A 16,929-nucleotide genomic window follows, 5' to 3' on the forward strand; every position below is an offset into this window, starting at 1 on the left:
ACGCACTGATGAGGTTCTGGATGTATATGTAGCACACTCATGCCTGGATCGTCGTACTGTGGATCGTCGTATCTTAAAGGCAGCAGTCACAGATCGTGCAGCTGCCACAGCACAGATAAGAGGGCTTGTGAGGTCAGACGTGTCAACACGGATTGCTGCTAACCGGCTATTAGCAGTGGGATCACTGGCACCCAGCCTTCTAACCCGTCTTTCACTCAAGTCACCCATCGACGTGCATGGTTCGACTGGATCCGTCAGAGGATCACTTGAAAGATCGAATGGCACTAATGGTCTTCAGCGCTGAAATTAGATTCCGCTTGAGTGCATGTAGGAAGCTACAACTCTCATTCACCTTTGGTGTTTCCAGATGGGACGCTAACCTGAGCTCGTTATGTTCAGAAAAATGGGCCAATGATTCCTTTGGAAGAAATGGCTGCCCAGACCAGTACTTTTTGAGGATGCAGGGAGGTTCCCCATTTGCGCCAGTTCTGTTTATTGACGAAGCCGTCCAGGAAAAAATAAGCTTCGTCAGTAAACCAAATGCTGCCCACGTGCACATCGCCGTTATCAATCCTGTGCACTATATCGTTAGCGAATGTCTCTCGTGCAGCAATGGTAGCGGCGCTGAGGGATTGCTGCGTTTGAATTTTGTATGGATAGAGGTGTAAACTCTGGCGCATGAGACGATACGTGGACTTTGGCGTCATTTGGACCACAGCTGCAACACGGCGAACGGAAACCCGAGGCCGCTGTTGGATCACCTGCTGCACTAGCTGCACGTTGCCCTCTGTGGTTGCCGTACGCGGTCGCCCTACCTTTCCAGCACGTTCATCCGTCACGTTCCCAGTCCGTTGAAATTTTTCAAACAGATCCTTTATTGTATAGCTTTTCGGTCCTTTGGTTACATTAAATCTCCGTTGAAAACTTCGTCTTGTTGCAACAACACTGTGTTCTAGGCGGTGGAATTCCAAAACTAGAAACATCCTCTGTTCTAAGGAATAGATCATGTTGTCCACAGCACACTTGCACGTTGTGAACAGCACACGCTTACAGCAGAAAGACGACGTACAGAATGGCGCACCCACAGACTGCGTTGTCTTCTCTATCTTTCACATCACTTGCAGCGCCATCTGTTGTTGAAAATTTTAACTACTGTAATTTCGAAAGTTTGTCCGCCTGAAGATGTACTGTTGTCCCAAGCATATTGCAACAAACTGTGTATTTCTATCGCTGCTCGTTTAGTTTTTATTGCCGTTTCAAATATACCGGTCATTTTTGAAACACCCTGTATTATTCGTTTACCTAAACAGAAGATAAAAAACGTAATAAAATGGCTCAGAGCACTATGGGACTCAACTGCTGTGGTCATTAGTCCCCTAGAACTTAGAACTACTTAAACCTAACTAACTTAACAACATCACACACATCCATGCCCGTGGCAGGATTCGAACCAGCGACCGTAGCAGTCGCACGGTTCCGGGCTGAGCGCCTAGAACCGCGAGACCACCGCGTCCGGCGTAATAAAATATATATATATATATATGTATATACGAATATTTCAAAGTTTCACTCAGTATGTAAATGATTCTTTCCACAATTATTGGCCTGCCGGTCAGGCCGAGCGTTTCTAGGCGCTTCAATCTGGAACCGCGCGACCGCTACGGTCGCAGGTTCGAATCCTGCCTCGGGGATGGATGTGTGTTGTCCCTAGGTTACTTAGCTTTAAGTAGTTCTTAGTTCTAGGGGACAGATGACCTCAGATGATGTAGGGTTGTTTTGGGGAAGCAGACCACACAGCGAGGTCATCGGTCTCATCGGATTAGGGAAGGAAGTCGACCGTGCCCTTTGAAAGGAACCATCTCGGCATTTGCCTGGAGCGATTTAGGGAAATCACGGAAAACCTAAAACAGGATGGTCGGACGTGGGATTGAACCATCGTCCTCCCGAATGCGAGTCCAGTGTCTAACTACTGTGCCACCTCGCCCGTTACCTCAGATGTTAAGCCCATAGTGCTCAGAGCTATTTGAACCATTTTGAACCAAGATTATTGAGCGTTTCTAAGCTAGAATATAATAAATCTCTTTGAGAGAGAACATCACCTATCCACAAAATGACACGGATTCAGATCACCAAACGCGTCGCTTCTGAGAAACTCGCCTTGCCCTTTTCTCGCAGAATATCCTGCAATCTATGAATGGAAGGCAACAGGCTGGTACATTAATCCTACCTTTCCGGAAAGCGTTTGACACAGTGCCACTTTGCAAACAGTTAAGGAAGATAAGAAAATACGGAACAGATTCTCAAATGGTTCAAATGGCTCTGAGCACTATGGGACTTAACTTCTACGGTCATCAGTCCTCTAGAAATTAGAGCTACTTAAACCTAACTAACCTAAGGACATCACACACATCCATGCCGAAGGCAGGATTCGAACCTGCGACCGTAGCGGTCGCGCGGTTCCAGACTGAACCGCCTAGAACCGCTCGGCCAAACGGACCGGCACCGATTCTCAGATATTACAGTTGCTGAATACGTTTTAAGTGGCAAAATTCAGTACGTGATAATGGAGAGCTAGGTTTGGTCAGAAAAAAAAGGTTTTGTTACAGGTGCCCGAACGAAGCGTTATATTACCAGTCTTGTTCTATACAGACATAAATATCTGGCGGACAGCAAGAGCAGCAAACTGCGACAGTTTGCTGAATGCTGAGGTGAACGGGATAGCGTTTTGTTTAAGCGACTGTAGAAAGATACAGGATGAGAACTCCTATTTAGCGTCGTGAGGGGAAGCTTGCACTAAATCTGGAAAAGTAGGGAAGGTGAAGTGCCAGCCTTGGTTTAGCGGGAAAATTCTAGGGCAGTTTGCGTGGTATAAAGGAGTAAGATCATAGGAAAATAGTGGCACTCTTTGTTGAGAATTGCTCGAGTGTTTGCAATCCCAAACAGATCCGATTAAAGGAAGACATCGAAATAACTGACAGGCATGCTGCTCGATTTGTTACCGGAGGGTTCGATAATGTTACGAGTAGTACAGAAATGCTCCTTGAACTCAAATAGGAAGGAATCCCTTGAGGGCAGAAGATGTTCTTTTCGTGAATCACGATCGAGAAGGCTTAAAGATTCGGCGTTTTCGACAGACTGCAGAACGAACCTACTGCTATCAGCAGATATCTCGCGTGAGGACTGGGAAGGCAAGGCAAGAAAAAACTAGGCTATCCCCCTCCACTTTTGAGTGGAGCAAGAAACGGAATGACTAAAATTGATACAGGTTATGATTCTGCCATAGATCGTACGGTGGCTTGTGGAGCCCGTGTGTATTTACGTGTGCTTTTACAGGACAGGAAACAAAAAGAAGGCAAACCTCTGTAAATACTGCAACTGAATGACAAGTCTGAAGTCATTAGTACAGTTTCCACGCTGATAATACGTCAGGATATATTTGTGATACACATGTTTGTATGTTCTGTACTCGTTATTTAATAAATAAACCAACAGATGTGCCAGTGCGTGACATAAATATTTAATCAGTCCTGATTTCGGTGTGTGTGTGTGTGTGTGTGTGTGTGTGTGTGTGTACGCTAATGTGTACCCCTCCGCCATCCCGTGCCGCCTCCTGTACGCTAATGGGGTGGTCGCCCTGCCAGCTGCCGGCTGCAAGCTTAATAGAACATTTATGAGATGCTAATAGAAGTTTGATTTGAATTGGTAACGATAAGTATCCGAGTCATCCGCACGCGGCCGTGCAAATCGAGTTTGTTAAACGGTGCGTTAATTGGCAGCGGAACGGTGCGTAATCGTCCCTACACGGACGTCAGCGGACAGCGCGCCGCGCCAACAACATGTCGCTATCGATGCGGCCCTAGTCGAAGCTTCGATTACGTTGTCACGCACAGGCGTTTCTGACGTGAAACCTACAAACTGCGTGGTTGCCTGCAGATTACACACACACACACACACACACACACACACACACACACACACACACACACACACACCTCACATACGAGTAATTAATCGTTTTCAAACCTAGCCCGAAATAGATGACCATTGACATCTCAGAGACGCAGCTTACCTAACGAAATAGATGCTCATATCGCGAATCCGGTTTGACGCCATCTGTTTTTCGACACATGAAAATTACTGCCGAACCGGGACTCGAACCTGGTTTCCCTTTATTTTACACATATTTTCAGTTTAGAAAATTTTAAAAGGGAAATGCTATGGCTGAATCTAGATATACTGGAGGTCAGTGCAGTGAAATGGAGAGAAGACAAAGATTTCTGGCCATATGAGTACAGAGTAGTGATGAACATCTGCAGAAAATGATGGGAGTAGAATTCGTTATGAACAGGAAGCTAGGGTAGAAAGTGAGTTACTGTGGACAGTTCAGTGAGAGGGTTGTTCTCATCAGAATCAAAGCGAACCAACAACGAACACAGTAGTTAAGGATTATGTGTCGACATCGCAAGCGGAGGATGAATGGATAGAGAAAGTGTTTGAAAATATTGAACGAGTAATTCAGTATGTTCAGGGCGATGAAAATCTAACAGTCATGGGGGATTGGAAAACAGTTACAGGGGAAAGAATACAAGTAAGGATTGCGGGACGATATGAGCTTGGCAACAGGAAATGTGAGAGGAGAAAGAATAATTGAGTTCTGCAATAAATTTCAATTAGCAACAGTGAATACTCTGTTCAAGAATCACGAAAGGGCGGGGGTGATATACTTGGAAAAGGCTGGGAGGCACAGGAGTATTCCAGTTACATTATTTCATGGTCAGGGAGATGCTACGAAATCAGATAAATGCACGCTTGCAATGAAATAATGTAACTGGAATACTGCCGTGTCTCTACTACATTCTAAGGTGTTCCCAGGAGCAGGTACAGACTCAGATTACAATTTAGCAATGCAGAAGAGTAGCCTGATATTTAAGAGGCTAGTCAAGAAGAAACAGTGCGTCAAGAAACAGGATACTGAGATACCAACAAACCGGCAACGGTGGTCTAGCGGTTCTAGGTGCTCAGTCTGGAACCGCGCGACTGCTACGGTCGCAGGTTCGAATCCTGCCTCGGGCATGGATGTGTGTGAGTCCTTAGGTTAGTTAGTTTTAAGTAGTTCTAAGTTCTAGGGGACTGATGACCACAGATGTTATGTCCCATAGTGCTCAGAGCCATTTGAACCATTTTTGATACTAACAAATCAAGAAATACACTGCAAGTTGTCTCAGGCTATAGACACTACGATAATAACAGCTATGTACGTAGAACGGTTGAAGAGAAATACATTCCTAAAAGCGACAGTCACAGAAGTTTGAAATAATGGCGTGGAAAGAACGAGTAACAGAAGAAATATTTCATTTCATGGAAGAAGGAATGTCTGCGGAAATTCAGGATTACAGAAATACAGGTCACGAAATAAATAGGCCCTGTATGTAAGCTATGGCGAAATGGCTGCACAGAAAATTTGAAGAAATTGGTAAGGAAATTATTGTCGTCATGATGAATTCAGCATACAGAAAAGTCAAAACAACCAATCGTGAGATTAAAAGCAAGGGCGGTAGCATTAAGGGTGAAATGGTAATTACGCTAATAAAAGCAGAGCGTGGAGGAAGATTTGTCTTTATGATCGCGAGAGAAACAGGAATCGAAAAACAGAGGTAAAGGACCAAGTATCAAGCTCAGAATTTAAAAGAGCTTTGACGACTTAAGATCAAACAAGGCAGAAGCGATACATAACAATCTGTGGTGTCACCGCCAAACACCACACTTGCTAGGTGGTAGCCTTTAAATCGGCCGCGGTCCGGTAGTATACGTCGGACCAGCGTGTCACCACTATCAGTGATTGCAGACCGAGCGCCGCCACCCGGCAGGTCTAGAGAGACTTCCTAGCACTCGCCCCAGTTGTACAGCCGACTTTGCTAGCGATGGTTCACTGACAAAATACGCTCTCATTTGCCGAGACGATAGTTAGCACAGCCTTCAGCTACGTTATTTGCTACGACCTAGCAAGGCGCCATATTCAGTTACCATTGATATTGTGAATCATGTACTGTCACGTGCAACGCGCATCATTAATGGATTAAAGTTAAGTATTCCACCAGCTACGCCCGTTTTTCTCACTTCTAATTCCCTTGTCATGTTCCAGACCTTACGCCAGCCTGCGTGAGCTAAAACGCGTGCATTTCGGCCTCCTTTAGTAATACGGGGTTGGCTCTCCTGCCAACCACAACACAATCCATCCGAATTATTAACGTCATTGGGGAAAATGGCAACAAAACTATTCAGGGTGTTGTGTAGAATGTATAAGTTTGGAGGTATACCATCAGACTTTCGGAAAAATATCATCAACACATTTCAGAAGACAGCAAGAGCCGACGAATGTGAGAACTACCGCAAAATCAGGAAATCAGCTTGACGCCTCACTTGTCCACTTTGCTGACAAGAATAATAGATAGAAGAACGGAAAAGAAAACTGAGGATTTGATTTTTCAACCTCGAAAAAATCATTCGACAATTTAAAATGGTGCAATTCTGAGAAAAAGAGAGGTAAGCTGTAGAGAAAGGGGGGTAATATACAATACGTACAACAACCAAGAGGGAGACCAATAACGCAATGCACGGATTAAAATGGGTGTTTCACAACGAAATAGACTTTCACCTCTGTTGTTCAATCTATAAATCGACGAAGCTATGATGGATTTGAAGGAAAGGTTCAAGAATGGGATTAAAATGAAGTGTGAAAGGTTCGACCTCAGTGAAAGTGAAGACTTGCAGGATCTGCTGAATGGAATGAACAGTCTAATGAGTACAGAATGTGGATTGAGAGTAAATCGAACAAATATTGAAGTAATGAGAAGTAGCAGACACGAGAACAGCGATTAACATCAGATCTGGTGATCACGAAGTAAATGAAATTAAGGAATTCTGCTGCCTAGGCAGCAAAATAACCCATGACGGACGGAGCAAGGAGAACGTAAAATGCAGAGAAGCACTTGAAAAAAGAGCATTCCTCGCCAAAGCCTTAATTTGAGAAAGAAATTTATGAGAACATGCGTTTGGAGCACAGCACTGTATGGTAGTGAGACATGGACTGTGTGGAATACTGTTACAGAAGAAAATCCCAGCATTTGAGATGTGCAGCTACAGAAAAACGTTGAAAATTATGTGGACTGATAAGCTAAGGAACGTGGAGGATCTCCACAGAGTCGCCGATGGAAGAAATATATGGAAAACACTGAGAAGAAGAAGAAGAAGAAGAAGAAGAAGAAAAATGGCAGAACATCTATTCATACATCATTCGTGATGTATTAATAGAGGGAGCTGGAGAGTGTAGAAACTGTAGAGGAAGACAGAATTCGAATACATCCAGCAAATAGCTAAGGTCGTAGGTTTGAACTACTGCCCTGCGACGAACAGGTTGGCACAGGAGATGAATTCGTGACAGGCTACATCGAACCAGTCGGAAGACTGATGACTCAAAAAAATTTTTTAATAAAGTAAAAGCACGCCTGACCCTGATTGTACAGTATGCATCTGCCCACCAAGGTAGAAGCTCCCTTCTAAGATGACTCGAGGACTTCAGGGTGACTAATTTGGTGGTTTGGTGGGCTGTATATGTGACATGTACCACCAGTCCCTGGACGCTAGGTTGAACAGTGTCCAGTTACCTCTGATGATGATTCATCTAGGCGGCGTCCTTTCAAATACTCCTCCATCTGATAGGTGGATCCAGAGTGGCAAGCGGTCTCTGGAATAAATTTCATCAGGGACCTTCCAGTGATAAGAATCTGCAAGGGCTGTGATGTACAAAGAGAGTTCTACGGCTGAGGGTGGTCCAATGCCTGTGTTGAAATGAATCAAGTGCTCTTGTTTAGGATGCACAATTTTTGAGACAGTATGAAGCTCTCTAAAACTCGATGCCGGAAAAAGTGAGGTGTGAGCCTCATAACACATGACGTCTGAATACGATAAATGGTCAATGGAGTTAATTCATAAGATGTGTGAGAACCTCTGCATTTATCGCTTCCTGTGGTGGTAAATACGAAGAGCATACAATGACGCTTCAACGCACTTGAAGTTCAATGTCAGCTGCTTGCACATCAGTAAACAAGGATAGAGCAGTTTTAGTCACAAACACAGCTATCATTCGCTTGGCCATTTCCCCAGTAATGTCCTTGCGGTGGAGGATATAGCCCTGCAGCTCATGAGAGTCTGTAGGTTTGAACAAAGGGGATATTCCTGGGCTAGGTGTTTCAGTTCTTCCAATGCTTGCTGAACGCACTGATGTTCCACTACAGTAGGGAGGCCATTTAACGGTGAGGTATTTTTATTTATGGTGAAAATTTTAAGTATATGTAATTCATACAGAAAGGAGACCACATGCAGAAAAATTGGGCGACCCCTTCTTGAATACTGATTGTTCGATGTCTTCCATTAAACTTTTCTGGTGTTGTCGCTATTGCTGCTGAATTGTTACTGATATGTTTCATCAACACGCGAGTGTTACGGAAATGCTCTGTGGAGGAAAGAACCTCGGAGGAGCCTCGGTGGAAAGAACATTATCGAGCAAATTTATAGAAGTAGCGTTGGTGACAGACTGCACTACAATTCAACCATACCAATATTTGCGTAAATATCTAAGGTTAGAGAAATCATAACTCATATGGAAAAAGATAACCAGTCATTTTTCAAAGGCTCCATTTGCGAGTGGAACAAGAATGACGATAGGTAGTGATAAAAGGCATCCTTCGAAATGCAGTGTACGGTAGTCTGCGGAGTACGTGTGTAGCTGTACTTGATATCAAATTCGTTTGACCCAGATACCTCTGACTTCGCCAACAGACGGCAACTAGCGTTGTACGTAAAACCGGTTACCTTGGAAACACAGAATTGCTGGGTGTCGGTTCCGCCCTAGCGGTGTAACGATATAAAATGGTGAGCGCCGAGGCGAGAACAACGCAGGGGCGCGATGGCGGGATGCCAGATCCCGACTCTGCCGTCATGCCCAATTCACTGCCGTTCCGCACGGCTGCGCGATCCGCTGATATCCGCTCCAGCTTCCAGGGCTTCCCGCTAGGGGCGCTGCCGGCAGGGCTGAGCCGCCTAGGGCCCGCCCTTCAGCATTACTTCCATTCCTCGCTCCGTTCGACTCCACTAACACAGTCGGTGTGCACCAACACTGAAGAAGATGACATCAAATGTAACGAGGTACGGTATCTCAAACAGAATGACCTCTTCCATTCCAAACTATATAAATTCCGAAAACATACATCATGTGTAGTCCAGCTCTCGTTTTTTCCCCACATGATATCAAGCCATGAAACAAGGCTGTCACTTAGGTACAGTAACAATCTTGAACGCTTGTTTCCACCCTGCTTTAAGATAGTTATTACAGCCCATCTATACGCCATGAGATGCACTAGAAATCTTTATTTGCCAAAACTGATTTTCGAGTCTGTAACTCATCATAGGTGGTGGTGTTGGTAATTCTGCCGGGTTACATGGCCGGGGTCCATGGAATTCTCCTATTCCTAACGTTTCGTCCAATACTACGTTGGACATCTTCAGAGGTATGGCTGGTCCTGTTGAGTCCTTCCGACGTTAGGAATAGAAGAAATCCATGGACCACGGCCATGTAACCCGGAAGAATTATCAACAACAGTACCATCCGGTCATGAAAGCCTTCATTGTATGGTCATCATAAGTGGCATGTTATGTACCTCTTTGGCAGTGATAAAGCGTGTCAACTAATCGATAGAACTGTCAGTGCCTAAGATTCGACAGCAGTAACACACATGACAACCTGTGTATATCCTATCGTATTAATTGACACGCATCTCACTGCCATAGAGGTACATAATATACTACTGAAAGAAACCAAAAAACGAGTTTTGTAAACATTTCTAGATCATCTCAAGGTGTACAGAAAATCTCCTTAAATAGGTAGGTGCAACATTTCTCGATTTCCCAGAAGTATCTGTGATTGCACGGGGGTATCAAGCCAAGTTTGTGACAGTACTGAGTATATGAATTAGCGTGGATTGAGGATCATAGACAGATGTAGAAGTAACGTTGGGTGTGTCCCAATGAAATAATTTTGGACTCTTGCAGTGCATGTCGTATATTACTGCCATTCAGCAGACATCAGTAGTAACCTCAGTCTTTTCGCAGATGATGTAGCTATACACAATGAAATATCGTCGGAGAAAAGATGCACATTCATTTACTTATACCCTCACAAGACTTTAAAGTGGTGAAAACATGAGCAACTTGTATTAAATGTTCAGAAATGCAAATTCTGTTGTCCACAAAATGAATAAAGCGTCGGTCACAGCTAGAGCCGGTCATCTCAAGTACCTGATTCTAACAATTTATGGTGATATGAAATGAAAAGATCAAACAGGCTCAGCTAAAGGTAAAGGAGCTGACAGATCTCCAATGATCGGTAGAATATTCGCAATATGCAGTAAGTTTGTAGAGGAGAATTCCTGAAAGAAGGTGCTTTAGTGATCCATCTTAGAATATTGCTAAAATATGTGGGACCCCATCAAATAGGATTAACAGCGTACATCTAACGTATATAAAGAATGGCAGCACAAATGGTCACAGGTTTCTTTGCCTCGTCGTGTAGCTGCAGAAAGAGTTGAACTGGCAGACACTCCCAGAACAGTATCCTATTTTCCTTGTGTAATTCCAAACTTTTTTGTATCTGAAACGCAGCATTAGTAGCTATTTCAGTAGATTCATCTTATACTTTTTTTGTACGTACAGTTATTTCAGCTTCGGTATCGAACATGTGTGTCGCTTCTGTTCCTATTCCCATTTATTTTGTTGCTTAAATTTACGGTTCCAAAACAACCATATTTATCCAACTAACTCCTAAAATGTTACATAACTTGTCAAATACCTTTTTTGGCATGTATTTCTATATTTATATTTAAGACGCTAAACCCCTGTTACTACTTAATACTGTCATATTATTCCTCTTTTGTTTCATTCCAATCAACCAAACTTTTTGGTCAATATTTTATGTGCATGATACGTGTCAATCAAGAGTAAGTTTAAAATGCCATTTGTTAAATATCTATCTGTGTTAGATATTACGTCATCAATTTATTTACCGTTTAAATAGCTAAATGTCCGTTAGATACCGAAGGCCAAATAAAAAACAATAATAATACCGCAGTCGGTGGGCATATTTGTGGTAGGTTTCCATGAACAGGATAAGCACACTATAAAATTGTTCCTTTACGATGCAGTTGTTTTCAAGGAAATATTATTTACACGTACAGGCACCTTGTGGTAGCTCATTTGATGACAGCTGTTACTACGAGTATGAGGGGTAGTTAAATAAAAACCAAGCAGATGGGAATAAAGTTTTTGTATGTCCCTCCTTCTGATTGAAGGTATGTGCGACTTCAGCCGTTCACTTATGTAATAAACGGAAACATCTGTAGCCGTCATTTCGATGTTATTTACTATATAGCAACCAGGTTCGGTGACTCAATACACCGTCTACAGGCCTTAACTGACGCTGACAGGATGAACTCCAATCGTATACATGATCTCATTAGTGACCAGTATCTATCAACTGGCTTCCTAAGAATACTGCAACAGCGATGTTCTGTCTGCAACAGTCAACTACCAAATACGGTCGATACTCGGTGACTCAAAACCACAAATACTTATGACCGACACTCAACAACGTTTATTTTAATCAATTACACTGAATTCACTTGCCAGTAGTAGCTCCACAATTTAGGAAATAAGATAAAAACAGTTTTGACAATAGTAGTTAATTAGCAAATCATACAAGTATGGACTAAAACTTGCAGTGCATCAGATATGAAGTAAACGAACTCTCCTTCAAGCGTTCTTCATATATGTGAGCGCTCAACTTAATATTTGGAAAGTGAGTTAACTTCATGAAAATTTAAAACTACAGTTTATTATTTAACACTGTAGTCACTGAAAAGCGGTATTGAAGCTCTCAAGTCATAATTACTTAGTTTCTTTTTAGTGTTATTAGTTCGAAACAATTTGTTTTAAGCAGGCATTTCAGTTCACTTCAGCGCTTTGCAAAACTTAACGTTTCACATGGCTTACTAACACTCATCGAAAGATAAAATTTCGCTATACTGAACAGCTATCACCCGCGAATGAGAAATTTCTTGCGGGCTTTTGCCGCCTACAGACTACATTATACGTCTATTGGTTCCATTGTTAATAACAAAATACGTAATGAAATCTTGTTTCCATATTCGTTTGCACGCAGTAAAATCAAAAAATATGGGATCTGTAGTTACAAATAGTCTTCCGACAATCTTTCATTTTGTGTTTTCAGAATGTACAATGCAAACATCATTCTCTCGTGGCAATAACCTTTGTTAATGACCGCTTTAAATAAATTTCAAAATTTTTAATACTGTCTAATAACTAAGACAGGAAAAATGTTATTGTGTGCCTACACTTTGCTTACTCCGCAATGCGTGTTACTGTGGAGAAGTGCATATTCTAGCTTAATTTGTTTAAATGCAAAATTGTTTGGTGCTTGTAAAGTTAAAAGTATTTATTGCATCGTACCGTGACGTTCACGGGATGTAATACAATCATGTATAGTTCATCTGGCATCTAGTTTGAAGAGCCTCGCGGTAAAACCGCGCGTTTTAGGACGCCTTGCCACGGTTCGCGCGGCTCCCCCGTCGGAGGTTCGAGTCCTCCTTCGTGTATGGCTATATGTTTGTTGCCCTTAGCGAAACTTAGTTTAAGTTAGATTAAGTAGTGTGAAAGCCCAGGGACCGATGACCTCAGCAGTTTGGTCCCGTAGGAACTTACCAAAAATTTCCAGTTTTGGTTGAGGCGGTAGCAACTTAGCTTCTCATAGTGTATGGAGTGTGAATTCGCAGATCAGTAGCACAAGCCGTGCAGAAACACCCATATTAGTACGCGGTGTAGCCGCCACAGGCGGAAATGCAGGCACTAGCTCCGGTATTCACTCGATGGTACGGATGACAAATACTGTCATGCCTGCTCGATTTGTTCACGCAGTTCTACAAGAGTCGCTGATCGGCGGGTCTCACCAGTCACTTCCCGTCCTATCATATAACACACATGCCCGAGAGGAGACAAGCCCGGAGTTGGGGCTGGCCAGGAAAGTTGTTGCATGTCTTGCAGAGTACGCCGAGTTTCACGGTCAGAGTGTGGGCGAGCATTATCCTGGTGGAACAACACATCACCTTCCTATTGCAAGAATGGCAAAACAACGGGGTTAACAACCTGCGTGTACTAAGCTGTTAGCGACCTATCCAGAAACACCTAAGGTGAGTGAGATAGTGGTAGCTTACCGCACCCCAGACCACATGGCCTAGGCGAATGCTCCCTACAAAACAGTGCTCATCAGGCCTGCGTCGTACTGCAAAAGACCGTCACTAGCGTGCAGGCAGAAATTGCTCCCATCGCTGAAGACCACGGCGCGCCATTCATCTTCCAAGAGATCCTCTGACGGCACCGGTCGAGCCGTGCTTGCAGGTGCTGTGGCGGGAGAGGAAGACGGTCAGACGTGTGCCTGCACACCCCTCTGCTAATAACAGGTTCGCAACAGTCCGTGTTGACACATCTGGGCTCACAAGCCCTCTTATATCTGCTGTTGTACACCTACATCTACATCCATACTCCGCAAGCCACCTGACGGTGTGTGGCGGAGGGTACCTTGCGTACCTCTATCGGTTCTCCTATTCCAGTCTCGTATTGTACGCGGAAAGAAGGATTGTCGGTATGCTTCTGTGTGGGCTGTAATCTCTCTGATTTTATCCTCATGATCTCTTCGCGAGATATACGAAGGAGGAAGCAATATACTGCTTGACTCCTCGATGAAGGTATGTTCTCGAAACTTTAACAAAAGCCCGTACCGAACTACTGAGCATCTCTCCTGCAGAGTCTTCTACTGGAGTTTATCTATCTCCGTAACGCTTTCGCGATTACTAAATGATCCTGTAACGAAACGCGCTGTTCTCCGTTGGATCTTCTCTATCTCTTCTATCAACCCTATCCGGTACGGATCCCACACTGTTGAGCAGTATTAAAGCAGTGGGCGAACAAGCGTACTGTAACCTACTTCCTTCTTTTTCGGATTGCATTTCCTTAGGATTCTTCCAATGAATCTCAGTGTGGCATCTGCTTTACCGACGATCAACTTAATATGATAATTCCATTTTAAATCACTCCGAATGCGTACTCCCAGATAATTTATGGAATTAACTGCTTCCAGTTGCTGACCTGCTATTTTGTAGCTAAATGATAAGGGATCTATCTTTCAATGTATTCGCAGGACATTACACGTGTCTATATTGAGATTCAATTGCCATTCCCTGCACCATGCGTCAATACGCTGCAGATCCTACTGCATTTCAGTACAATTTTTCATTGTTGCAACCTCTCGATACACCACAGCATCATCTGCAAAAAGCCTCAGTGAACTTCCGATGTCATCCACCGGGTCATTTATGTATATTGTGAATAGCAACGGTCCTATGACACTCCCCTGCGGCACACCTGAAATCACTCTTACTTCGGAAGACTTTTCCATTGTAGCTGTACGATCTGCCACGGCTGCCCATACAATAGAACGACCCTGGCGGGCGTCTGCGTTGCGTGGATCTCCGGACCAGTGCCTACGGATGTGAGAGTGTTTACGTGACTACTGATACCAGCGTCGTTGAACACCTGACACAGCACGTCCAACCTGTGCGGCAATTCTTCTAAAGGCACACTCCGCCACTCGAGACGCCACCTTCTCACCCCTTTCAAACTTGCTCAGTTGGCTGTAGGAAGCCCCAGTGTGTCTATGTGGCATGGTTGCCTGCTTGATTTTGGCTTCGAGCGTTCTCTATTAAAGGGTACACAAAATGGCGCTGAGGTAGCTATGCCATTACGCTATCTGTTGGCGGATGAAGCTGAAGCCAGTATCAAAACATCTAATACCCCCAGGTAGTATAACTTATCGTCGGACCAAAATCGACGTCGTGTTTACTAGTGTACTATTTTTTTTTTCGGCAGTGTATTACTGTTTATGTGACGTGCTCCATTTTTTCCGCATAAAAACGTTCTAAGCGGTGGTGGAATCGGCTCATCGACACGTTCAGGTTGGTGTGTTTGAAAATAATGTAGGGTTAATGGGTCGTGTGACCTTAAACATCCAAGACTTCTACATAGACAGTGAGTATTCTCGCCATGACGCCACTTCTATCGCATGGATGTGGATGTGATTGTGATTTACTTTAGCAGCAGATAATCCACAGCATGTTTAGTGCCTCTAATGGTTCAAATGGCTCTGAGCACTATGGAACTTAACTTTTGAGATCATCAGTCCCCAAGAACTTAGAACTACTTAAACCTAACTAACCTAAAGGATTCTAACCTGCGACCGTAGCGGTCTCTAATGCCTTGCTGCTTAATGGAAAGCTAATAGCCGTGGTTAAGCTCCACCCCTCTGGCGGAACCGTCATAACCCCTAGTGACAGGCGAATATGTTGAAGGAAAACCAACGCATCTTGTGCACGCCCACAGCAGCCGTTACCTTACAATCCGGAGAATTCTCTCAGAACCCACTATGGGTTTTCCGTAAAGTCAGTTTACGGTGGCAATACAAAATAGTGCAATCCACGATAGTACCATGTTTGCTTGTTCGGACCAACTCTTTTAATAAGACCCAACAGAAAAAAGTCTCTCGAGAATTGATCACATAAAATCCGTTTCGGGTAGTTACAGCCCGAACAGCAGTCCCCAAGGTAGACCACATGTTGGCGAAGGTTTACTGACAAGTGCTGAAGCACTAAGGAAAGTAGTAAGAGTCTCTAACACAGAGCTCAACGTCTACCGTTCTGGTAAAAATTCTTTACAGTCACATGTTTTGTCTCGGCATGGATTGACTGAAGAGACGAAAACGTTTGGAAAGATATATTGGAAAGTGACTGATAATAAACTAATTATATCCAATGCTCTAAGAATAGAGTTACTACTGATATAGATGTGAATAAAACATAAATTGAGGAACAGGGATTAATGGAGAAATCTGAGACTGCTTTTAGTACTAAGTTGGACAGTTTTTCATTACAAAGTTTTAAATGTACTTATATAGGGTGGAAAGTATGCAATAGACATTTGAACTGATATTTAATAAATACTCTAAATTAAGGATTCCGCAGATGTTTAACGGTGTTGGTATTGCAAGTGTGACTACGAATATTGGCCTCATAGTGCACCTAAGCTACTGGAAAGGGTTTTGGATTGAGAGGTACCACACAATAATATTTCGCCTTCGTACAGTATTTGGCTGGTGTACGAATGGCACAGGATTACCTGACGCATCGTCAGAAAATTCTGAAAGAAGAAAACAATAAAGTTAAATGATTCAGTACCGTGCCCTCGATCCCTGGATATTAATGTTGTAATGCATCGGGCTAGGATGCAGATGAGGACTTGTTTGCAATAATTGTCAGAACGTCTATTTCATCAGCCGCTGTCACTTGGAAATACCAAACTGCGAGCCCCTTAGGACATATGCAACCCCGCGATACATGCATGCTCTCTATGATTCGTTCACCTTCCCGGGATTTCGCGAAGGACGATCCTCAGGCCTGCAGCTAAAACCTCTAGATCCCACCGACTAAAGCCTAGGTAACAAGCTTTTATATTCCAAGTTTCATGGAATGAAGTGTCAGAATATGAACTGTGAGTTAGCCGAAAAAAGACAAAGATAATGAGATGTAGCAGAAATGAGAATAGCGACAGCGTAACATCAAAAGTGGTGATACGGATGTAAACGGAATTAAAAAATTCTACTACCTTCTGAGCAAAACTATCTATGACGGACGAAGTCAGAATGACATCATAAGCAGACTAGCAGACGTAAATAGGGCGCTATTGGCCAAGAGA

The sequence above is a fragment of the Schistocerca gregaria genome, chromosome 7 (assembly GCF_023897955.1).
Source record: "Schistocerca gregaria isolate iqSchGreg1 chromosome 7, iqSchGreg1.2, whole genome shotgun sequence".
Taxonomy (NCBI): domain Eukaryota; kingdom Metazoa; phylum Arthropoda; class Insecta; order Orthoptera; family Acrididae; genus Schistocerca; species Schistocerca gregaria.